The 17,956-nt window shown below is 40.5% G+C and overlaps 1 long non-coding RNA gene across 1 annotated transcript; it reads left to right on the top strand.

Moving 5' to 3' along the window:
- The first annotated feature begins 663 nt into the window (after positions 1–663).
- LOC306814654 lies at positions 664–16,895 on the top strand. Its single transcript, XR_013777220.1, has 3 exons — positions 664–1,017; positions 15,645–15,807; positions 16,472–16,895. It is a non-coding gene; the product is annotated as an uncharacterized lncRNA (long non-coding RNA).
- Positions 16,896–17,956: the final 1,061 nt, after the last annotated feature.

Here is a 17,956-nt window from a genome sequence, read left to right as displayed (position 1 = left end):
CGGGGGCCGCTGCTGGAGGTCGGCTTGGGAGGCTCTGCCACTCTCCCCGGCGAGGACCGGCTGGGTTCGTCTCATCTGGGTTTGGGTTGGGGGAGTGTTTCTTTTGTATTTTTGTTAATAAAAAAAGTTTTTTCCATTTTCACCACAAGAACAATTCTTTCTGAGCTCATTGAAGGAAGGAATTGTAAAAAAGAAAAGGGGGGGGGGGGGCCCTTTGGAGCTCTTTTTTCCCCAAATTTGTCCTAAACTTGGACACAGGGGTATCTTCAGTTTCATCACGTTGCTCAGAGCCCTGTCCAACCTCTATTTGAGTGAGTTCAGGAATGGGTCTAGTACCTCTCTAGGAAACCTGTTCCAGTGCTTTACCACAGTCACCATAAAAATATATTAGTTTAAATTAATATAAACTTACTATCCGTTGTTGTATCCTACAGGTTATAAAATTTGTCTCTGTCTTTCTCACAAGCTGCCCTTGAAAGGCAGAAATAAGATCTCCCCAGGGCCTTCTCTTCCCTCCTCTAACATGCTCTCTGAGGCAGGGAGGAGCACACCCTGGAGGCATCAGTTTCCTCTTTCTGTACTGCCTGCACAGATCTGATAAATCTGATCTTTTGAATCTGCCCAGGAAGAAACGGAGCTCCTTTGCAGCACAATGACATTTTAATGAGCTCGTTTAAAGTCATTTTTATTATAAACGCATGGGAGGATAAAGCTCTCAGCTTTATCGTAAATCCACACCGTTCAAGGGGAAAAAGGTGACTCTCCCACCAGTGCCTCTGTACATCACACTGAGCTCCCCCTCTGATCTGCCTGTGAAGTGAATTGCGCTGGTACTGCCATCAGAGCAAACCTTGCTGGCAACTCCTGCCACAGCAGGATCAAGTGCCAGCCACGCATCTCCTACCAGGCAGGAATTAATCATTCCAGCACAGCAACCTGCAACAGGCTTTTTAATGTGTGAGGGGAAAGCTGCTTCACTAAATTACAAATTGCATGGAAGAGAAGAACAACCTACTGGTAAGTGGTTGTAACTAATTAAGTAACCTGAGCAGAGAGGCTACTAATGATAGTCAGTTTCTAAACAGCTACAACTGCTAATTGTAAAAGTTTCTGGAGACTTTTGACATGATCTCTGGCAGACTATATGCAGAGGCACCTGGATGAATAAATTAATTGCAGCTTTGCCATGTCCAGAAAGAAAATGGGTAGGAAAAATGCAGTGCAGCTTAAAAATGAAAAGGTGATTATCAGAATTAAATTAATCCTTCTAAAAGGAACAAAGTCAGACAAAAGACTTGATCAGCAGAAATGTGACAAAATGGGAGCAAGTGGTAGAGTACTTAAGAATATTCTTTTTAGTAAAAGGTGCCATAAGAATGATAAGTGAATCACCTTCAGTTACCAAGGATGGTCCCATATAGCTATTTCCAATAGCAAAACAGTGGTTCAAGCTCTATAAACCCAGCAACAATTAACAGGGCAAAAAAAAGACAATCTGTTTTTTAACAACCATATTCTGTTTGAAATAAAAGAAAAACAAAATAAAAAAGTAGATACAATGATTACTCACGTCTCTGTTTTCTCCTGAGTGTCTTCCTGCACTCATTAGACATGCTCCTGGCATGCATCTGAATCTGATTTCTGATACAACAATAGCAAGAGATTTAGTACAATGAACCTGGGTCATAACCTAATTGTCAGTCGGCCTAAATCTTTTTGCAGCAGGTGCTGTAGCACAGAAACACCCTGGTCACCTTTAAAAAGACTTGCGTTCTTGTCTTTTAATATTTCATACACAAATTATTTGATACTTCACCAGTCTTCTCCATAAGGATTTTTTTGCCTCTCAGGTATTCTGGAAATGCATCAATTTCTGTTTGATCTTGCTGCTTTAACAGATGATGTTTTCTGAAACATTTCATACAGTTGACCCTGTGACTCCATTATTGAGCTCATGTAGATTCTGCCAACTTGGCTTATCTAGTGCCCTCAGTTTCAATCTGAACATCTAACCAAGTTAAAACTTAATTACAGCTCAGGTTCAAAACACATCATTGCAGCTTTCAATACATAAGAAATTCTACTATGTAGTCTAATCTGTCACATGATAATAGAAATCCATGGAGGACACAGCATTGCAGACCTTGTTAGCCAGGGAAAAAAGGTATGAAATGTAATTGGCCAGCTGTAGACTCTTGACATTCCCTTGGAGTACTGAATTGTCTAACATGAAGTCTAAAGCCAAAACCAAAGATGGGCATGTGTTACTTTTATTCCTTCCTTTCTTGCTTCTTGTCACAGCTGAATATGGTTCACATTGTACCTGATATGTTGGTTGGACATTTACACTAAATGCAGTTCATGTTTCTGGATTGCTCAGAAACATAACAGTTCATATTTCAACTACCACCCTAACTTCAAATAACCATTGTTTTGAACTTCTGCCAGAACCTGTAAAGTTTAACTGTCAGACAGCCACTGAATCTCCTCTTACTTTCTTGTCTCCTAAAGTGCATGATATTTTATTTTAGGATTCCTATTACATGTAAATGTATGGTCAACTGTTATCTTTTCTGGAGTAGCACCACTCTGGCAAAGTTACAGGTGCTGTTGCTCTTCCTATAACTAAGAATCATATTCTCCAACACTTTAAAGTTTTGCATGGTCTCCATATATCCTATATATCCTTTTATATAATTTAGGAGTGGCAAATGTGTCTCCTCTCAGGAAAAAAGATTGCATTCCCCATCATTCATTCAGGAAAAATTTCTTCACTAAAAGTGTGGTCAGGTATCAGAATGGACTGCCCAGGGTCTATTTGATACTGTGTGGATTTTGGCCAAAGGTTGGACTCAATGACCTTGAGGATCTTTTCCAAACTTAATGATTCTATATATCTATGAATTGGAGAAGTAGCAGGGTGTGATGTGAGATGAGGATTTGATATAATGCAAATTTATCTTTGTCACATGCAGACTCTCTACTACAACCCAGCGAGTTGTCCTGAGAACCAGAATTAACAGATTGTTCTTCAAAGCAAGTAACATAAACTCTTTTCCATTCAGTGTAAAGACAATATAGCTCTGGTCTAAGCTCTGACAGATAAAGTAACTTGTCTTTCATGAAAGCATATTTTATTTGCTTACAATTGTTATGGGGTGTTTTAAGTCAGACTTATGAGAATATCATCATGATACCACCTCAGCTTTTAGTAGGATATCATCTATGTATGGATGCCATCCTGAGCAGAAGCTACACATTATCTTGGAATGAAATATGATGATTTTATTTCTTTTAATTGCAATTTTTGAAGGCTGTGCATATCTGACTTTGGAGGTGATTTGTCACATTGAAGCAGATCCCATTTCCTATATTGTACTTTTCAGTCAATGTACTGCCCTCCTGGTTCTTGACCGAGTAAATAATATCATGACAGTGTACAATCCAAAACCTGTGTGATGATACTGAAAAAAAGCCACATTCATGTAGAAAACTGGGCTTGCTCCAAATCCATTTGGTCTGGAGTGAAGTTGTTTGTATCATAAAGAGTCAGAAGTAATTTGCAACACTGAATGTGGAATGAAATACTCTCTCTCGATGATGCCATTTGAACTAGCAGAAGCAAGATTTGGGGTTGGTCCTGTAGAACTCCTATCCAGCACAGTAATCAGGAACTACTAATGAGACAGGAGAGCTGGATCATTTGGCATGGACAAGACCTTGTGCTAATGCCTGGAAACTCACAGAACTTCTTGTGGCTAAGCACAGCTGGCAGGTTACTGCATCACTTACACTTCCATCCAGGCTGCTTCAAAAGGCACAGCATAAGTAGCAGAAAAGTGAGGGATGACACCCACAGCCTATCCTTTGACATCCAGCACCTCCACACCACCCTCAGCAAAGCCCCTGAGGACAGACAGTACCACCCAGTGTGCACCAGCAAGTCTATTCTGCAAATCATCCAAACATAGGCAATAATACAATAGATTGCCCTCTGAGCAACCCAGGAACTGGTTTCCAGCAGATGTAATGTTCTAGCTAGATCAGTTTTAGCTGAAATGTACAAAGAACATGCTCTGAATAAATCTTGTTCTACCATGCTTCATTGAACATCCCTGGCATGGAGAAGCCATAACTGAGGAATTAGCAGCTTGGGCTATTGTCCCATGCCTATATCCAGTTATCTGTCTTGGCCTACACTAGTGCCTGCCTTCAAACACCTTTCTTTTCTTTCACAAGGTGATCAATTATGCATTCTCACCTACTAAACTAGCTTACTTCTATTATAATTATAGGAATCTGGTGTGTTTGGCTACACCTGTACCTGTAACCTAAAGAGGAACAGAGAATAGGCTTAAAGGATGGCTCATATACATTGATACTGTTTAACTATTACGACATTATCTGGCACACTTTTTTCTGGTGTCAACCACCCCCTACCTGGCAAAGTTTTGACCATTATTTTGGTAAGAAGCAATTCCAAAACATAGTAAAGGGACAAAAAAAAGAGAGTTTAACCATGTGAATATGAGTGTTAGCCTGGTTAAATTATAATTAGAGATTGGCATTTTTAAAATAATTATCTCTTCAAATTAAATGAAAACTTTCAAGAGGTTGAACTCACATAAACTCCTACAAGTTCATCTGGCAACACCAGTATGAAATTTCTGACATTTAAAAATAGATGAAAAGACTAAAAACACTTCTTGGAAACACCCTACTAAGGTGTGTGTTTATTCCAATAAAACTGATCCAAGTTATCAGTGTTTCAGGTAGCCGTTACACACCATTCCTAGATTTACAGATGAAAATTACTAGCTTCAATACTTGAATAATTGAAGAAATTTGTTGTTGTTGTTCTACAGTTTCTTTTATTTGTATTACCTTGTAGTTACCAAGTCCTTTATATCTTTATTTCATGGATGGAAAATGTAGGGAAAAGTCATCCCAGGATTATGCAGTAAATGAGATAACTGAATTTAGGCTTCCATTCTCTAGATGTTTACTTTCTCTTCCCTTGTCTTCTCTAAGAGCTGGTAATTTTTCACTTCCATGGCTACTAATTCCCTTTTTTTTGTGGGTGTAACTTCCTGTCAGTCATGCAACTAATGTTGATAAGCAGGAAATTATTTTTCCTACTTTTAGCTCCTAGTTTTTCATGGGTCCCTAGGCACTGAGAAAGGATTAGTCCATCTGTAGGTTTATATGCATTTTCCAGTTACACAAGCCAGTGTAACAAAGCACACCTCTCTTACAGAAGGTCTTGTTAGCATCAGAATGTACCAGCACTGAATACAGGGCTAGACAAAACACCAGCACCCTTGATGGTCCTTGGCACAAGAACCCAGACACTGGGACTGAACCCAGACTTGCTGAAGGCCACAGAAGATTTCAGTCATATTTAGTCAGGAATCCAGTCCAGACTAAAGCCAGCAGTCTTAGCCTCGAAGATATCTGTTGTTCAGTGGTGAAAGATGAGAATAACCCCTCAACCCTCAAGAATCTTTGCAGAGTTTTTCTCAGTACACTTTTGTGAAGAGAAGTGTTGTATTAGACGACTGAGAGACCTTGATCTATTTCTTCTGCAGCCAAGCAGAAAAACTGTGGTTCACATTAGAAAGTTCATTTTTAAAACAACCGACCAGAGGCAAAGTACCTGCATCAGGTAAGGCTGCAACAGTTGGAAACCCAGATAAATGTGAGCAAATCTTTGCAAGACTTTTGCTTCATTCTCATCTTTTTCTTCTTAAGTCATACTTCCCAGATGTCTTGCTGACACCCAGCAGAGTGGAAGGATGGGTTTTAGCAGCACGGAACAAAGAGTAAGAAAGTCAATACTGACCTTGTAAAGATTCACAGTTGCAGCCTCTGAGCACATAATTGTACTTGCAAGCAATATCTGTCTGGTTCATAATCTTAAATAGTCCATTTTTAGAGATTTTCTAGGTCTGTCTTAAAAGGTACTTATAATTGTATAAGGTATTACCTTCCAGAACATGATGCAGAGCAACCTCATGATTGATTTTTCCATCCCCGTTCCTTTCTGTTCAAACAGCAGTAGAGATAAAAGTAGTTTAACTGCTCCTCAGGTCAGGTGGGGAGAAAACTTTGCTTCCCACATCCAATAGTGCAGGGCATCTTTTGTGTCATTATTCCTTTACCTTATATATGGGTACACTCAGTTACTCATCCTGTCCTGTGATTAGCCACACTCCGCAGCCCTTGTTTACTTCTTAGGAGAGCACTGCTTATGGATTCTGGAAATGAACTAGCATACAAGAAAATCAATAAGAGCTTTGGCAGTCTTCCTAAGGGCCTCAAATGATGTTTTGCCTAAGTTGTTGACCTCAGTGACCACTAGCAATTCAGTCTGAAAGATGTACCCAGCACTAAAATCTCACAGAGCACAACAAACATCTCAGTTATACATAACTGATAGTTATGTATAAGCTTATAAAGACTGATGGCAAAAAAATTAAAGAAGGCATGAAGAATAGGTGACAGTGTATATGTGAATACTAGAAGAAACACAGATCTCTCCCGGGACACCACTTCCAGCAGCAAAATCAAGGGAAGTTCCATTTTTCTCACAACCACCAGCCCAGTGCTCCTGATGAGCCTACAGGTCCCCTAGACAGCACACCTGCAAGGTGGCTAGAAATCTGTGGAGCATCACAGATACTTATCATTTTTGTTAGCCTAGCAAAATCAGACACTCCAAACATATTTCACACAAGGAAAAATAGACAATGAACAGGAATTTTATGTAAGATTTATGAAAGATTGTGTAAGCGTAAACCTGAATCAAAGGATTACTTCTTAATAACTGATGATTTGTAAAGTATATAAAAACAATATCTAAAAGTAAGTTTGATGTGTCCTATCAAATGCAACCACAAAAGGCTGATGAGGAGTTGACAGCACGTGCTCCATGACCTCTCTGTCCATACCACATGGCCTCACATATTTGGAACTTTATGAGTTTGTGAGTGTTGGACAATGAAATTATAAAATCAACTTGCTTAAAGATAAAATACCATAAATACCATGTAAATACATACCATATTCCCCTTCGAAAAGATATTGCACTTAACTTAGTTCATTTTCATTCAAGTGAAGTAAGCCTGTGATCCTTCTACAACCAGGTCTGAAAATGCAGAGCAGAAAGGCTGGAGCAAATGGCTCCACAGCAGCACAGAGCCTGCTCCTCATATGCAGAGAGGAGCTCCTTATACACAGAGAAGAATAGTATTGACTTCTCTCTGTTCCTGTGGGAGTTCAGTTCCAAAGGACCTGAGCCAAGGAATAGGTCCTGAGGGGGGTTATTCACAAGCTTTCTCTGCAGCCAACTCTCAAATTTCAGGAAGGCATCCCAACTCCTTTAATCTACTCTGCTACTTAAGGAAAAATTGGAGCACAAAATATGTGGTTTAAATTCTCTTTGGTAATCTTTCCTCGCCTACAGAAGGGAACATGCAGGGTTGAAACCTGTTCTTGCTTGAGTTATCACCTGGCAACAGTCCCGACAGAAAATCCCCTCCATCATCCAGCTTTGGCACTGCTAGCCTGGAGGGACTTTTGTCAATGAGAGTAATGAATCTGAGATTAATTGACATGCAGGTACAGATAAAATTATTCTGGGGGTGCACACTGCCAAGGGCAGTCCCATTAAGTCTTTCACTGAAATGAATTTAGAATGTGAACATTTAGTGTGCAGGCTGAAATTATTCCATATGTATCATTGTGCATAGTTAAATCATGGTGTTCATCAGTCAAAAATATTTTTTTTTTCCAAGGTATTTTCCAGGAGTGTTTTTATACTGACCATGGTGGACTACTTTAGATAGGGTAAAATACATCTGGGAAAGGTACTCTTCAATTCTGTTTTTTCACTCCATTTGCAACTAAAATGCCTCACAAATATCCATGCAACCTGAGGTAATAATCTTACTCAATGTCAGTAACTTCTTCATAAAAGCAAGCCTTGCTGTTGCCCTTGTCATTTATGTTGTGGAAGAAAGGCTGGAAGAGGCTATATTTAGCAGGTTTGTGCACAAAGACATCAGTTCCAGAAATATACAGTGATAGATGGGTCTTCGGTTTCTGCAGCTGACATCTGTGTCCCCACTGGAGCTTCCAAGGACACTAGTCTCTGTCTGGTCTAGTTCTAGCATGTTTCTGTCTGCACTGGACTACCATGGTCATGTTTGGAGACCGATACCATGAAAGCATGGCTTAACAATTCTACTCTCTCTGCACTGCAGCTGTCACTTGATATCAATAAACAGCCCCCAAAAGTCACTCAGGATACGTAGCAATAATGCAAGGAGGGAGAAATTCCAGAAGCCAAAGTAGAAGGTGCCACCTCTTTAGCAGAGCTTCAGCAGAAGCCCAGAACAAAAGAAAAACGTATTTCAAAAAAAGAAAAAAGGGGGCGGAGGAGGAAATCCCTGGGAATAGTTGTACAGTCTGTGAAAATACCTTTTAAGAGCTACAAATAAAGAAACTAACAAGAAAATAAAATGGATTTGTATGATAATCAGTCCTTGATGCTTTCCATATATTTTACAGAACAGAAGTCTACACCTTAACTTGTATCAGCTAAATATGTTTTTTATCTATTCTCACCACCTCTATCCTACTGAAAGACCTTAAGCTTAAGAGAATCTCCAGTCTCCTTGAGGACTTACTGGTTTCACAGGCAAGTCAGGCACATGAAAACAAAAGAGAAGTTTGCTGCGCTCTGTTTTTTCTTTGTAGGTTGTTGCCCAAGTTTTGGGCATTCTGAAGTTCTTGTATGGCCTGAGGTCCCTTCTCACCAGCCCCTCAAAGGGTGCTGGGCTCCCTCTCTCTCTTGGTCCAGTGCTGCTTTGCAGAATATTTACTTGCTGGGGTCGGCCAGGGCTGGCCACGCTTTCACCCTTGGGCACAGGCTGTGATTCAGGCTGCACATCCTCCCAAACACTCCACCCTCTATCCCTGCAAGTACCTCCTGGGGCTGCAACCCAGATCTCACTGTGAAATAACTGGCCATGTGCTCCTGGCAGAAGCAGGCACCAGGGAGGAAGGGAGCCCTGCCTGCACACAGTAACTCGACAACACCTCAGAGCAGAGGGCTCTTCTTTACCACTACTTGCACAAAAAGAATTATAAATTTCTGAGATTAAGAGGGTGGGATTTTTATTTCCGAAATGCAATTCCTTTGTTAAGAGACTTTATGGTGAAGTGTAGCCTGTGATTAAGGGCTGTATATCTTAGCCCTATGCAGCAGAAGGTATAAAAGCAGGCTTGTACATCTCTGTGCTGGGTGTGCCTGCATGAGAAGACAATCTGTTGAAGCCAGCTGCCTTTGGACAGTTTTGTGTTGCAGTTCAGCACCACAACAACACCCCAACAGTCACTCATGTAACTTGCCTGTCACATTGTCCCTTTCTTCCAGCCCACAAAAAACCCAAACCTAATCCCATCTGCAGGTTTGGCTTCCTCAGCTCAGAACAAAGGGATTCTAGTTTCAGGCTCATTGGGCTCTCCAGTGATATCTTCACCAGCTATCACTGTGAGGAAGTTGCTGCATGACTTACAGGTCTCTCAAGGGTTTTCTTCTCTCTTGCCAGCCTCTCCCCTCTGGACATGCATCTCTACAAAATTAATCAAGCAACAGAGAAATAATGAACTCACTCCTAGTGAGTCATATATATCTCTGAATGTATATTTTTTTCTTTTACATTTATTTTCTGGCCCTGAGAATGCTTCTTTCTTTCTGCTAATGTCACTAGGTCACTGGACAGCACATGAAAAAGGAGACTGAAATGGAGCTGGCTCCCTTCTCCCCTGTGCTCCCTGGCTGAAGGATACCATGCACAGCCTGAGGCTTATCTGCCAGCATAGCCAAGGGGAAGATGTGAATTAAGTGAATATTTGGAGATGAAAAGATAATGACCAAACCACTGCATTTATTCCTTATAAACAAAAGTATTTTGGTGTCACTGATCCACTAAAGGCATATTGCCTTTATGTTAAAAATAAAAAATTATTTGTGACAGTCTAAAACAAACAAGCCTCAAGTCAAAAGACTGCTCTCTGAGCCTGGAGGTGAATGGAAGTGTCTCCTCAGGCAGCACCACGCAATTGTCTGCCCTATTCCATATTTACCACCAGCAGTTTTATCTCATTCATCCTGGTGGAAACCAGATGCTTCAGGAACCAACAAGCAATTCTTTCAGCCTTTCCTTGTAGGAGAGGTGCTCCATCCCTCTGAGGTTGCTTCCTCTGGACTCACTCCAGCAGTCTGTGCTGGGACCCCAGGGCTGGGTGCAGGGTTCCAGCTGGGGTCTCACCAGAGCAGAGCAGAGCAGAACAGAGCAGAGCAGAGCAGAGCAGAGCAGAGCAGAGCAGAGCAGAGCAGAGGGGCAGAATCCCCTCCCTCCCCTGCTGCCCACGCTGCTCTGGATGCAGCCCAGGACACGTTTGGTTTCTGGGCTGGGAGTGCCCATGGCTGGGTCATGTCCAGCCTCTCATCCAGCAGCACCCCCAAGTCCTTCTCCCAGGGCTGCTCTGATCTGTTCATCCCCAGCCTGTGCCAGTGCTGGGGGCTGCCCTGACCCAGGTGCAGCACCTTGAACTTGGCCTTGTTAAACCTCATGAGATTCCTATGGGTATCTTGTTGAGCTTATCCAGGACTTGACTCTCAGTGCAGGGAGACCTACCTGCCTCCAGTTCAGCACCCATTTTACAACAGCAGTTTTTACAGCTCTCTGTCTGGCAGACACAGCTGTTTTGCAGAGAACACAGCAGAGAAACATGTACATTTTGCCAGCTCAGTAGCAGTAAAATCAAATTAACAACCAAGAAGGAACATTAATTTAGGTTTTTCAAAATAAGACTTTTGCTGGAAGCCACAACAATCACCAGTTCAAATCTCCCTTTTAGCAGGTAAAATTCCTGCCTGAAGAGATTGAGCTGTGTAAAACAGATTGGGTTTTTTTCCTTTTCAAATGGTATTAAAGTAATTTCTCACTTTTCCCATAAAAAATATTAAATGTTATTGCTTGTCAATCTTATTTAAGATTTTTTTTCATTCTGTATTTACCTACCACATATCTCTCCCTCATTCTTTCCCCTGAGGTCTCAATTATTGTCAAGTACTATGTCATTAACATTATTACTTATGTTCCAATAGCACTACAGATAAGTCTTGCTTTCTCCTATTGGACATCTGAATGATCACATTAAATAAACAAATGCTTACCAAGGGCTCCTCTCTTCTTCACCTTTCTTACTGGTTTCACTACCTCAGGAACATTTATGAGACCTGATGTGATATCAGCTGTATTTTCACATTCAAAAAAAACAATTTAGGATGGGAAGAAGCTTGCTTACAGACTGTATTAAAGAGTGCAATAACCCTGTTCCTGGAGAAGCAGGAACTCTGCATCTTTCCCATGGCACACAGAAGATTTTAGGAACTTCTGCCTTATATTGGAAATAGACAGCCAATTAATGTTGGCCTGCTTCTGCAATACATGTGCAAGCTGTTAGCAAACCTGTGGCTCTTGAATGCACCTAATATGTGAAGTGTTCTTCCATGTCACTTCTCTTTGAGTGCTTCCTAGAAAGACTTCCTGACAATTTCTTTGGACACAAAGGATATATGACTTACCTCTTCTTCTTGAGTGCATAGTGAGAAAAGCACAGTCCCCTAAACAAAAATGTACCTTCAAAAATGATATTTTCAGAGACTTTCCCCAACACTGTTAAAGTGCAGAGGGCTGTGTTGTGTATTATTACAGCCCTCTTCTTCTAATTCCATTCCTCTACTTTTTATGGCTTCTAGTCTTTGCATTATAGGAGCCTGAAAAAGTCCAGCTAGATTGTTGTTTTGCAGGATGGGTTGTGTTTTGCAGGATGGTTACAAATACCCAAGAGGAGATAGTCTTCATTTTGAGACAGTCTCAAAATTACACTGCAAATTTACAGAAAAAGGGGAAAATATCACCATTCCTATATCAAAGAAGCTATCAGCCACAGGTAATGCAATTTGTGAGAGCACTGAAGACTGAACCTCAGGCAGAATTTCATGTTAAGTGGGCACTGCCATTTCTCAACAGCATAAACAGCTTTACATCTGCCCTTTAGCTGACTGCTTGGTTTGGTAGCATTCCAGCCCTCCACATCCTCATGGTAGAACAAACGAACTGGAACACCTAAACACGAGGAAGAACTTTACAGTGAGGGTGATGGAACAGGCTGCCTAGAGATTTTGAGGAGTCTCCTTCTCTGGAGACAGTCAAAAGCTCTTGGGCACAGTCCTGAGTAACATGCTCTATGTAACCCTGCTTGAGCAGAGAGGTTGGGCTAAATAGTCTCCACTGGCCCTGTTCAACATTACCCATTGTCTGATTCTGTGAGTGTCTGCCAAAGTGAAGCAAGTCCACTATAAAGCTAAGAGGCAAAATCAAGGAAGTATTTAGTCTGCTTCACTTCTCTGGGGAGATCCACCAAGCACCCATACAATTGCTTTCACTGGTATGACAGAAGAGAGAACGAAAAAGGAGCCAAGAACAAAACTGTGTTTTCTGGGACAGCACCAGTTAATTCAGGTTTATGACCATGTCCAAGATATCCTGTTTCTTAGCCAGGAAACAAGTTTTCTGTGCAGAGGAACATGAATCCTGGCTTGTCTTCCTGATGTGCCTGCAACATGGCAAGGCAAACCTGTTCCTCCATCGTGTGCAAACCTGTAGGAGCAAAATACTGCAGCCCAGGGGAGAGCAGATTATGCAGGCTTTGCATAAGCTAGTAAATGGAATGCCTACTAACACAATGAACACACTGGGTTCCCAAGGTGCAGTAGCCCTGATGTCTGTACACAGGAGTAGTCTGTTAGCAGGAGTCCAAGGCATTAATGCAGCACTACCAATAAAAAATACCAATAGGCATACTTGTGAAGATTTGGTCCTTAATAATAATCAGAAAGAAATTTACAATCCAAATAAGAAAAGAAAACAAACTAACTAACTAACAAACCTAGAGGAGTTATTTGAAACAATTGTGTTGCCTGCTATGACAGCTTATCAGCCATCACTCCATCCAAGATCCTCTCTGCAAGTCTTGGGCGCAACAAAAGGATGCTTCAACCCAGCCCTGATTTTCATCTAAAGTCATTTGGGCTTACAAGTATCAAAGCAGCCCTGTTCCTTCATCCAAAATGTAGTCTTTAGGATTGTATAAAATGACTGCAAAAAAAATTGTTTCACAAGCCTGCTGCAGAAATTATGCTTCTGTCCTGGGTCTCATCACACTATATGTCAATGCAGTGCAAGACATCTGCTGCTGGGCTTGATGCCAAGTCCACAAGACTCAGTATGATACCAAAGTTGTGAAAGATGCAGTTATGGAGCTATAACAATTTTATTTTCTGAATCTGAATCCCTCAGTCTCTTCAGAACCAGTTGTGAATGGTGGCTTTTTCAGGTAATGTACTGCCCTGGAAAGGTGCCCATCCTGCATTGGCTGGCTGGAATTCTGGATTTGCTCCTTTTCATCTCCTTTCTCTTTATCCCTACCACTTCCCCATTTAAAACATAAAAACAATACAGAAGAAATAAGCTGTGCATGGAAAATATGGAGTGTCTTTGCCAAGCTTTAGGATGAAATTAGTAATTTATGCAGTTAAAACTGGGTCAACGGTCCCTCACATCAGTGGACAGATATTTTTCCATCTTGAATGGGCTTTACAGATGGCTAGTGAACATATATATTGGGAGAAACAAGAACACCTAATACCTCAGGCACTACCCAAAGCAGACTGCAGACTCCTGCTGAGGAGGTGGTTCAGGAACAAGTTTCATAGGTCAAAAGAATCAGCTGAAATCCATGAGGATCCAGCACTTTACTGAAATTGAATGCAAGAATTGCATATTATTATTATTATTATTATTATCCCTCCATTTTAGTAGCCTTCAGTCAGAATTTACAGTCATATAAACAAATTAATCTCTTTCACTGACCTTATCCTTCCAATTCCTCTCCAACAGCTCACTTTAGTGCCAGTGTAATTATGTCCCCAAAATAAATAGAAAAATAGTACAGAGAGACATGCAGAGAAGCCATTTTGAAGTCTTGTCTGAACCTGTTAGTGTTCTGCAAAACACCTCTGTAATGAAAGACATTCAATAATGCTGCAATTCAGAGAAGAAGAGATCAATCAAGCTGCATAAATCCTCCTTTCCTTCCTACTGTGCTCCTGTGCACGACACTCTGACTGGTGTGCTATAAGCCTTTGGGGCTTGGGTTTGCATGTTGGCTTTCCTATAAATGAGTCCATTAGCAAAGCTTTAAGAATGAGGTTCATACAGACTGCCAAGGAGACAGACAGGACTCAAGCACCAAGTTTAGGGGAAACAAGGCCATCCCAAAGACAACAAAGTGGCCATAAAGGGACCCAACCATAATCATGTCCCCTAATTTGTAAAATTACCTTACCCCTGTCAGTTCAGAGCTCAAGAGAACACATTTATGAAAGACTGGTCCCAAAACTAAAGGGTTGGTACAAAATGGAGCAAAATAATGAGCTTACAAGTCTGAAACATATTTTAGTTTAGAGGCATGGGGTGCTCTTCAGATGCTGCTTGAATAGCGGCTAATTATAACCAAAGCTCAAATCAACCTCTGCCATCTGGGATGTTTAGCTGTGCTGGAAACCTGAGAAACAAAAAAAGCAATGTTAGTCTCCACGTGCCTCTATTACATTTCTCTTTTGAATCTTGGTGCTATAACATCTGTAACCTGTGTCTCTGGCTTTTTTCTTTTCCTGAAAAAGTTAGATAATAATGCTGTTGAAGCAGTATCAGCAATAGCCATGCAAAAATACCAAACATACAAGCAATCTTGACACTTGGTGTGCTATTGTAATGTGCTTTTGTGATGACTTGAGGAGTGCAATGCCTCTGTCTGAGAACAGAATTTTCAGTGCTACTGCTCCCCACCAAGATCACGTTGGTCATCGTCCTTCATAACAGCAGTGGAAGGAACAGCCACAAGAAAAATGCATTTAATTTTGCTGTGCAAGTGAGTTTCTGAAGTGATTATTTTATCCAGAAATGAAAAACAAACAGTTAAAAAGAGAAAATGCTCATCTTGCAGTCTCAGGACAACTTAGCAAAAGTACAATTTTATAGGAGTTGTTACCCTGCCTTTGGCCTTAGGCATATTTAGACCAATATCTTGCTCAATACTGTAGATTTCAGATGAACGCTAAGAAACAAACTTCTAACATACACTGTGATAAAATAATTTGCCACTAAGGAAAGGCCTTTTAACCCCATCCAGTTAAATTTAACTCACTTCCTACACTTCAGAAATTTCTAGAGAGAGGCTGCCAAAGATCATCAATGTAACAACTAAAAAAAGTCTAACTTTTCCAGGAACTAATGTGCTTATGAACTCACAAGCTTTCATTTGTTAGTTATCTTCCAAAAATAAACTATTTTTCTGTTCAATTTTAAAGATACAGTGTTCAATACCATGGAACATCCCATATGTTCAGATTTGCTTTGAGATAGGAAGGGGATACATGAGCATTGAGAACATTTGCACTGTTTCCTGTGTTATTTCCATCAAATCTGATTTGTCTTCTCTTTCAGCTACACAGCTGTAGTCTCCAGAGGGAAGATTGGAGAGCTAGGAGAACGCCACCACTACCCTTTTTAACAGCTTAGAGCATCCCTAGATTTGCTAGTCTGCAAAACACCTACAGTGAAGAGGCTTTCCACAATACTTTAAGCTGTGCTGCTCCAGAAGGTGCAGGTAAGGAGTAGTCTCATGTGGTCTTTTACCTCTTCTTCAAAAATTCTGAAGTTGCTGGAGAAACAAAATACTACAGCTTCACTCCCAGTGAATTTCTGAATAACTCATATGAAATTATCAATATAAAACATATTTACACTGAACTACCTATTTGAACTTGAGTATTTCATAAGTCAATTAAAATCCAGCCCAATTTTAACCCTAGATTTGCCACTGGTCAGAGATAGATTATCATACACAGATTTCCAAGAAATACAAAACATAAAAATTATAATAATTCAGAAGGTTAATGGGAAATTATGTTACTCAGCAATTTTTTGGTTTTTACAATGTGTGTTTTAACAAAAAAATGTGAGGAAGAAGGATATGGCATGCTCTGTAATTCTCCATTTAACACTACCAGTTATTAATGCTGCGTAGAAGTCTATCTAAAACATACATTTACACATTTTAGTGGGATGTACTGACCTAGTCCCTTTGAGGGTCTGGTTTGCTGGTTGTAGAAACTGGTTTCTGCTGTTCTGCAATCAATTGAAATTACTTCCTTGTCATAGGTTTGATCCTAAAGGATGTATATATGAATCTGCTCTTTTCTTATTATCTCTACCTAATCCCTAAATGGATCTGTTAGGGATGTGGTAACAAATCTCAGTTCTTTCCCCAGCAGAAGTTATAGATCCCTGGTGCTTTGCTGCATTTCTCTGAAGCTTCAGACTCTGCTTTCTACTGATATGCTGCTAGTGAATTAATGTTTCTTCAATGGAAAAGAAATAAAGAAGTAAATTAGCTAAACTTTTTCAGTAATGTTCTGCTTGTGTGTCCAAGAAAGAACAAATAAGGTGCTGGACAGAAGACAGAAATAAATATAGTGGGGTTCTGCAGCATTAGTAAAGCACTCTGTTTATCACAGCTGAAGGGAAAAGTACAGAAATGTCTCTAAACTGGGAAAATTGGAGAACATAAAAAGTGCATCAGGATTGTATTTTGTGACTATATCATTGGTAGAAGACAATGCTCTGCGAAAACAGGAGCCAAAAATGGTTTTCTTCTGTTCTTGTGGACTCACCGTGAAGAATTAGTCATTAATCATGAAGGATACAGAAGAGAGGCATTTTGTGAAACAGAGTAATCTGTTTTGAAAGAGCATGCTTTTGATGAAAGTTTGTTGCATTCAAATGGTGTTACAACATTTTGTACCAGTGGAAGATTTATCCTATCCATTTTACACTTATTTTCTTTTTTTTTTTTTTTTTTTTTTTAATGTTTAATGTTACTTCTTTTCTTTTATTTCCTCTTTTTTCCCTCTTTTTCATTTTTCTTTTCTTTTCTTTTTAATACATTATTCAGTATCTTCCGCGGGTGTCCTATCCGTTCCATCCATTCCATTCACAGGTAGTCCATCCTCTCTACAATTATTTTAGTACATCTATGCATTTCTGTTGAGGTTTATTCTTCCTTGTATTTTCAGCCTTGACCTGCAAATTGCCACAGAAGAATAAAGAGCTGTTTACAGGTTCAGGGCCATCAGCCTTGAGTTGGAGTCCACTGCACCACAGTGTGAAGTACGGACAAGTATTCCCTGTCGATATGTAGAGCAAATCTGGCAGCAAAATCATCTCCCAGCCACAGGCAAGTCACAAATTGTATCCAGGAGCCTTGCCTTAAAGCCCAACTTGCCATCTAAAATATCGGGTGCCACATATTTGAGTCTGATACCTGAAAGAAGAGAACTGGCAGAGCATTAGGAATGCAAAGCTTTTCTATGAGTGGCACTAGCTATGCTATGAACTCACCTTCTGCTGAGCTGGCTTAATATTTTTGTGTTGTCTTTATCTAGACACAACATGGTTTACCCTCTTTATTGACCCTAGGGTTGAAATCCTGTGTGTACCTTTGTCCAGCAACACTTAGAGAGGTGTCCTCACAGACGCCTTGAGACATGAGTAGATGCACACTCCATATATTTAACAGAGACAGTGGGAGGCTGTGGTGTAGGCACCAGGGATGTTGCTAATCCAAGAGATGTGTGGAGAATCCAGCTGGTGAGTTAGGAATAAGCAGTGTGATGTTGAAAGCAGGTTTGTGGAGAATGGTGGCTCTCTCCAACTGAGCACACTAAAAAACTCTGGCACTTATGCAGAACTGGAAC

This window comes from Erithacus rubecula (assembly GCF_903797595.1).
Source record: "Erithacus rubecula genome assembly, contig: SUPER_Z_unloc_1, whole genome shotgun sequence".
Taxonomy (NCBI): Eukaryota; Metazoa; Chordata; class Aves; order Passeriformes; family Muscicapidae; genus Erithacus; species Erithacus rubecula.
The sequence above is the reverse complement of the archived record's forward strand: the minus strand, read 5'-3'. Positions and strand labels throughout refer to the sequence as shown.